Source organism: Hemiscyllium ocellatum, chromosome 28 (genome assembly GCF_020745735.1).
Source record: "Hemiscyllium ocellatum isolate sHemOce1 chromosome 28, sHemOce1.pat.X.cur, whole genome shotgun sequence".
NCBI classification, from domain to species: domain Eukaryota; kingdom Metazoa; phylum Chordata; class Chondrichthyes; order Orectolobiformes; family Hemiscylliidae; genus Hemiscyllium; species Hemiscyllium ocellatum.
The window spans coordinates 50,629,467-50,637,811 of NC_083428.1; the positions used below are offsets into that span (position 1 = coordinate 50,629,467).

Genomic DNA, 8,345 nt, shown 5'->3' on the forward strand with positions numbered 1-8,345 from the left:
CCAATAATGATACCTTCTGCTTTCACATCCGAGCAATTCATGCCCATAATGCTCAGATCCCTGTGGCACACCCGCTGGACAAAGAATTTCAATCACAAAACCAACCAACATTACCAAGTGTCCCTGCTGCTATGATGGTAATTCTTTAAAACCGGTGTAAGCAACACAATGTTATTGGGGTACACCGCGTGGAAACAGATACTTCAGTGTATCTCATCCATGCTCGCCATATAACCAAAATTAAACAAGTCCCGTTCCCCAGCATTTGGCCTCAATCCCTCGAAACCCATCCTATCCAGAAACTCATCCGGTTACCATTGCAATTTTTTCAAGTGCAATAGCCTACTCCACTCCCTCTGGTAGCTCATTTCATACACGCACAAACTTGTGTGTGGGAAATGTGCCTCAGGTCCTTTGTCAATTTCAGACCACTCACCGTAAACCTATGCTCTCGAGTTTTCAACTCACCCCAGCTTGGGTAAAACACGAAAATACTCAGTTTACAACCCTTCCATAAAATCATGTCGCATGCGTTACGCTGTCGGGAAAGATGTCCAGCATGTTCCACCTCACCCTATAGACCAAACATTGACGACATCCTTGGCTCTATTTTGTCATCAATTTCAACTGTCATTTGTTTTAAATTTTTCAAGATGTCAATTACCCTGGACAACAATGAACTGTTGGAAACAGAAAGGTGAAAGATAAGTGAGTGGGAAAGTGAGGCAGTTGCAGCTCTGGTGAAACTCCTTCTTTGTGAGTCACTCAGCAACAAGAGGCGTGAAGGTGACTCAGGCGTGAGAGCTCGTCACATCGAGAACAAAAAGCAATCAAGTGCAGTTAGCACCTCTCCCGGAGTGGGAGTGGGGCGAGATAATTACCTTTTGACTTCAGTTCCTCTGTTCAGAAACTGCCTTTTAAAATGAGGTGAACAGAAACTGCATTTCTAATAAGCACCATGGAATTAAGCAAGATTTTTTGAGTCGCTTCTCGTCGATTCCCACGCAGGTTTCCAACTCAGTTGGTGTCGATGTGGCTCATGTCCAGGTGTGAACATCCCTGCAGCCAATTGCATAAAAGGCAAGGAAAGTGGCATCTCGAACTGTCCCCGAGGTCAGAGCATCCTCACAATAGGATCTGTCGTTCTCGGATTGTAATGCTACCTCCGGTTTTAGGCTGGAGAACATTCTTTGGGACTCTTATTCTGCAAAACATACACAGTGACAGAAACTATGCTGCACGGTATGATGTGGAACACGGCCTGCTCAGCTTTGTGCATTCTCCCTGTCGTCCGGTGTGTTTCATGTTCCGTGTAAACGTGAAAGTTGTCCTGTTTCGAGCAATGGGTGAAATCATTTAGCAAAGCAAGAATCGAAATTGCAGTAATGTCAAGCAGTTCATGGTTATTTGACCAAATCATAAGCGAACATGTATGCTCACGCACTCACAGATACATTTGTAGCTGAAAAGAGTCTGAGAAGATAGCCTCAGCTTACCATTGATTTTTATCCGGATTGATGAGCTATCATTATTTGTTGCGAAATTGATATTGTAGCCGGCACATCCAAGCAGCCGTGCGAGTCGGAGAGGGATCATGGAACCCATTTCACGTGACTTTCCATCTGTTGTCATGCAGGAGCTCAATTGGAAATGCAAGAAAATGGTGCTTCAGTGCCGCTGGTAGTGTGGCCGAGCGGTCTAAGGCGCTGGATTAAGGCTCCAGTCTCGACACGGGCGTGGGTTCGAATCACACCACTGACATTTCTACTGATCAGCTTGTTACAATGCTGTTTCCATTCCCGCTGTACTTCTGTTCACAAAAAGATTTGATTTGCTTCCCGGGGAATTAACGGTGGTGTGGAAACGTGCTGAGTTTTGCCAAGTTTCTCAGCTGTCATGACGGTGTTCACCTCCCGGGCAGAAGGCCACAAACAGCTCGACTGATGCTTTATGTCCCAGGCAAGTTGAGTTGTTACTCGACAAGAATGGAGACTGTCATTTCATCGCTGTTGTTAAACAAACTCCTGCGTTGAGTCGATTCATCGTGATTTGGCTTTCTGATGAATTGGAAAATCATTCCAGTGAATATGTTATTGAGTTTCTCCCATTTCCTTCATTTCCGTCCTGGAGACATCGGCGTGTGAAATCATAATTGATCCGTTCCCTGGCTACAGTCTGCGAACACATTCCCATTCTTCTCCCCTAACAACAAACTGTGCATCGTTCCCCACTCTTTTCTCACATGAAAGACCTGCGGCCACATCTCGTAACTGTTCTCCGGCCGAGTTCTGTACTCCTAGCAATGACTTGTGACTCAGTCCTCCCTATTTCCCTAGTAATGGCTGAAACCTCACCCCGACTCTGTTCTCCTCCCAACTGCCTGTGACGGCATTCCCGCTGCATGTCGATCGCAACAGCCTTCCCCATACTCTACCCCTCGCAACGGCCTGTGAACCCATTCCCATTTTGTTCCTCTCGTAATGGCCAATGAACCCATCCTCATTCTTTTCTCGCAGCAACGGCTTGGAAATCCATTTCAACTCTCTTCTACCACCAATGACGTGTGATCCCATCCGCACTGTGATGTCCATGGTCTGTGTATCCATATGCACGATTGTTCTCAGAGCCACGGTCTGTGAACCCATTCTCATCCTGCTTCCCTATCAATTTTCTGAACCCAACCCCACGTTTTTCTCCCATCAACGACCTGTAATCCCATTCTGACTCTGTTGTTCAGGCATTGACCTGTCATCCCGTTTCGTGACTGTTTTCGTAGCAATATGATGTGATCCCAGCCCCATTTTGCTTACGTCGCAACATTGTGTAACTCAATCCCCACTCTGCCTCCCCACGTATTACCTGTGAAACATTCCCCACTCTGTTCTACGACTGATGGCCTGTTAAATCATTCTGTTCCCTATCAAGAACCTGCAACCCCATTCCCAATCTGTTACCGTGGAAACAATCTGCGAACACATCACTCCATATGTTGCCCTAACAGCAGCTTGTGTCTTAATCCCTGCTGTTTTCCACGAACAATTGCCTGTGATCTCTTCACGACAGAAGCAAAACCAAGCATCATGTAATTCAGAGACATGGAGATTGGTAGGTAGAGATAGTGCAAGATGGAGAGTGAGTGAAGGAAAACGGCGGAGGATGTGTAAGACCAGAGGCAAGAGCAAAGACAGCGAAACTCAAACCAAACTCTCAAACCCGGTCCCCTCCACATCCTTGAGAAACAGGACTGGGGTTAAAACTTCGCGAGAAGATTTGTAACTCGGGTGCTCGTTGTTGTGGTTCTGTTGGCCAGGCTGCGAATTTTTGTTGCAGACGTTTCATCCCCTGTCTATGTGACATCCTCAGTGCTTGGGAGCCTCCTGTGAAGCGCTCCTGTGATGTTTCCTCCGGAATTTATAGTGGTTTGTCTCTGCCACTTCCGGTTGTCAGTTCCAGCTGTCCTTTGCAGTGGTCAGTATATTGGATCTAGGTCGATGTGCTTATTGTGGATGAGTGCATTGCCTCCAGCAATTCCCTGGCTGATCTCTGTTTGGCTTGTCCTATAATAGTAGTGTTGTCCCAGTCGAACTCATGTTGCTTGTCATCTGCGTGTGTAGCTACTCAGGATAGCTGGTCGTGTCGTTTCGTGGCTAATTGGTGTTCATGGATGCGGATCGTTATTTGTCTTCCTGTTTGTCCTATGTAGTGTTTTGTGCAGTCCTTGCATGGGAGTTTGCACACTGTGTTGGTTTTGCTCATGCTGGGTAGCGGGTTCTTCGTTCTGGTGAGTCGTTGTCTGACAGTGGCTGTTGGTTTGTGTGCTGCTATGAGTCCTCGTGGTCGCAGTAATCTGGCTGTCAGTTTTGAAACACTCTTGATTTATGGTAGTGTGGCTAGTCATTTGCGTTGTGGCATGTCCTCGTTCCGTTGCCTTTCCCTCAGGCATCTGTTGATGAAATTGTGGGGTTATCCGTTTTTGGCGAAAACATTGTATCGGTGTTATTCTTCCTGTTTTTGCAGTCCTGGTGTACTGAAGTGTGTTGTGGCCCTTTTGAAGTGTGTTTTGATGCAACTTATTTTGTGAGTGATGGGGTGGTTGTTTTCATAGTTCAGGACTTGCTCTGTGTGAGTGACTTTCCTGTATACCTTTGTCGTGAATTCTCTGTTCGGTGTTCTCTATACCATCACGTCTAGGAATGGGAGTTGATTGTCCTTTTCTTCTTCTCTAGTGAATCAGATTCCTGTGAGGATGGCGTTGATGATCGGGTGTGTGTTCTCTATTTCTGTGTTTTTAATGATTACAAAGGTGCAATCCACATATCTGACCCAGAGTTGAATTTGCGGTTAGACAGTTTGTTCTAACCTTTGCATTACCGCTTCTGCTATGAGTCCAGAGATGGGTGAGTCCATTGGTGTACCGTTCAGATATTTGGTTGTTGAATATGAAGCGTGTTGTGAGGCACCGGCCTAGTAGTTTAACTATGCCATCCGTGTTGAAAGATTCAACGCCCTGTTGTCTGTTCTGTATGTCCAGCAGGTTGGCTATTGTTTCTCTGGCTAGGGTTTTGTCGATAGAAGTGAACAATGCCGTTACATTGAATGAGACCATAGTTTCTTCCTTGTCTATATGTATATTTCTGATGATGTCCAAGAATTCCAGCGTTGACTGTATAGAGTGTCTGGATCCGCTGATCAGGTGTTTTTATTTCTGTTGCAGTTCTTTAGCCAGTTTGTGTGATGGTGTCCCTGGTAGTGATACTCTGGGTCTGAGTGGGATGTCTGGTTTGTGCACTTTATGTAATCCATAAAATCTGGGGGTGTTGTTGCTTTCAGGTTTCATTCTTTGTAGGTCAAACCTGGTTATCCCTTGACAGTTTTTCCTTTGACAGTTGAAGGCTGGTTATTATCAGGCCCTGCAGAAGGGTCACTCTTTCAAATTTTGATGTGCTGTTTCGTTGAGTTTTCTATTCAATCCCCTGTGGAAGAAGATATAAGTGACATTGTCAGCTCAGGAAAGAAATTCACGAAACAAAATCTGAGAACCTTAGAGGAGAACAGATTAATTGAGCAGAAGCCAAACTCAGGGAAAAAGATTCCCCAGAACGTTCTGTCTCAAAGGTTGCCAGTGTTCAGGCACAACCGGAGAAGAGAGACTGACAGCCAGTGAGCACCTCGACTTTTGGGCCACGTGGTCTAATTTATAATGTGTTGCTTGAAACAGGATAGAGAGTGGGTCCAGGTGACAAACTAATGAGTTCTCTAGCTTCCTTCCTCCACACTTCCTCGCTTCCTGGATTCAAAACCATATGCAACAAATTCAGAATTTACATACTTTCCACTGTTTTGTTTCCAATTGTTTATGTCCTTTATTTTCTTTCAGTTTGAAGCTGGCCCCAGCACACACTTTACTTCTCTTCTCCGGGCTTAATGGCTCTGATATTCCATTGCTCCTGTGTTCCACCCTAACTTAGAGCTTTCTTTTTTTCTTGATACCAACCAGTTATTGTTAAAGCCTGTTCAATGTCTAGCATTCCCAGATCTATTGAAACCATCTTGACGTCTCTCTCTCTCTCTTTCACTCTGCACCTCCTCTCCCTCCACCTACCCCCCTCGCCCTCTGAGTTTCTGATTATTTTCCAGCGTTTTCAGGTAATCAACGTGTGGATTTAAGATCAAGTAACTCGAAATGAAATCTGCAGGTGATAACAAGCTGTGTATCTAAACTGAGGCAAAATGCAACTTGACACAACAAACATTGCAGAACACACAGTTTGGGCACTTAGTTAGCATATTTGACCATAACATATAGGAGCAGATATTAGTCCATTCAGACCATCAAGTCGTCTATACATTTCAATCTTGCATGATACGTTTCCTCACCTCATTCTCCCGCTTCTCCTCGTATCCCTTGATTCTCAAGAACCTATCTATCTCAGTCTTATACATACTCATCGGCCTGGCCTCCACAGCCTTCTGTGGCAATGAATTCCATACTCTCACCACTCATTTGATGAAGACTTTTATCCTTATCTCTGTTCTATTTGGTCTTCGCTTAACTCTAAGTCTATGCCCTCAGGTTCTAGTATCTCCAACTAATGGAAACATTTTCCCAACATCCACTCTGCCCAGGACATTCAGTAATCTGTGCTTTTCAGTTAGATGCCTGTTCATCTCTCCAAACTCCACCGAGAATAGAATGACATTAACCAAACAGTAATACAGCAACTAATGAAGTTAGAAGACCCCATACAGACCACAAGCAAAACTAATACAATTTACGAAATAACGTGCAAGAACTGTAACAAACAATATATTGGACAAACAGGCACAAAACTAGTTCGACGATACATGAACGCCAACTGTCCACAAAACGATATGACCCTCTCACTAGTATCCTTACAGATGAGGAAGGATACCACATCGACTGGAACAACACATCCATCTTAGGACAAGACAAACAGACGCAATCGAGAATTCCAAGAAGCTTGGAATTGCAACCAGAACACTATCAACAAACAAATCGCGTTATACCCCATCTACCACCCCCTGAGGAAAATAACAAGAAATGACATCACCACAGGAAATAACATCACCAACCCAAAGAAACCCAAACATATAAATAGAAAACAGGAATCATGTTCACTGATTCGCCTGAGGCCCACTGAAGATTTACCAACAGAGTGATGAAACTTCTGAAATGAACCTCCCAGCTCAAGCGTGCGAACCTAACTCCACATCCATGCCTCAGTCCTGAGAACATTCTCATGAACATCCTCTGAACACGATACAAGTGCAGTGGATTCCTCCTGAGATATGGGACACAAGACTGTCGAAAATAGTCCAATTGTAAGAATGTAGAATCTGTTTGTTTAGATATGAGAAATTGTGAGGAAACAAGTCACCAGCGGGTGTAGTTTGCAAGCCCACTCACAGCAACTATGATGTGAAATAAAACATATGAGAAAAAAATTGTGTGTGATAAATAAAGGATGGCAATAATCTTCAGTGATCTTAATTTTACTCGCCCAGTCTCGGCTCTTTTGTAAAGGAAGTTCAGAGAACATTAAACGATGCATCAAATATGTCCCATCGAACAAAACGAAACTTATCATGGTTTTCAATTAATTTACAGATTCCTTAGTTCCAGTGATTTCCTGGAAAACCATCTCATTGCAAAAATTAGAGAAGGGTATGGATCTTTTTGCCAGAAAATAATAAATCAATCGCTCATCTTTGTTTCATGCGTAAGAACATCCAGATTCTTCTGCACCACATTTTATTGCGGTTTCTCTCGATTTTAATAGTTTTCTGACTTTGACTCTTCCTACCGAATTCATGGCCTCACATACCCGACAGGAAACTGCATCTGTCATTTTTTTTCCTTACCCAGACGACCTACATACAGTATCCCGCATTGCAGATTCCCCAACCTCATCACAAGATGTCCTGCAATCTATTGTGCATCATCAGCAAAACTGGACAAATTTCACTCTGCCACTTCATCAGGTCGTTAATACAGAGAAACATCATTGAAGCCATATGCCTGACATTACTGCATTTCACGATTTACCTTTTAAAACATTAAAAATTACACATGATTCGGTGGCTTGTGTTCAGTAAATAATGGACAGTCAAAGGTCATTTATTACACAACACCATGAACTCTTAACTTGCTCAACGACGTTTTATTATTTGACCCCATATTGAGTCTCTGCTAGAAATAGAAATAGAGTTCATCTATCTGCTTCCTTGAAAAAATTTTCATGTCATGTCAGCAAAAAATCTCTGGCAAATTGCCAAAGTGTGATTTTCCTTTCAACGACAGATGTTGACTGTGTTTACAATCATCTTTTCTAAACTATCTGCTTTTCTTCCGTTACAATGGTCTCCAGCATTTTCAAATTCACAGAAATGGCATTGCTGCAGATGGAAGCCATTTGGGCCATCCCGTCAGCGTCAAAGTTCAATGAGATCCTGGCTGATTTGGTTAATCCTCAACTCTGAAAATGTGTTGCTGGTTAAAGCACAGCAGGTTAGGCAGCATCCAAGGAACAGGAAATTCGACGTTTCGGGCCAGAACCCTTCATCAGGAATGAGGAGAGTGTACAAGGCAGGCTAAGATAAAAGGTAGGGAGGAGAGACTTGGGGGAGGAGCGATGGAGATGTGATAGGTGGAAGGAGGTCAAGATGAGGGTGATAGGCCGGAGTGGGCTGGGGGCGGAGTGGTCAGGAAGAAAATTGCAGGTTAGGAGGGCAGTGCTGAGTTGAGGGAACCGACTGAGACAAGATGGGGGGAGGGGAAATGAGGAACTGGAGAAATCTGAGTTCATTCCTTGTGGTTGGAGGGT

The 8,345-nt window shown here is 44.1% G+C and overlaps 1 non-coding gene across 1 annotated transcript; it reads left to right on the plus strand.

Moving 5' to 3' along the window:
- Positions 1-1,679: 1,679 nt before the first annotated feature.
- trnal-aag (transfer RNA leucine (anticodon AAG)) lies at positions 1,680-1,761 on the plus strand. The gene has a single exon. It is a non-coding gene; the product is annotated as a tRNA-Leu (tRNA).
- The last annotated feature ends 6,584 nt before the right edge of the window (positions 1,762-8,345 follow it).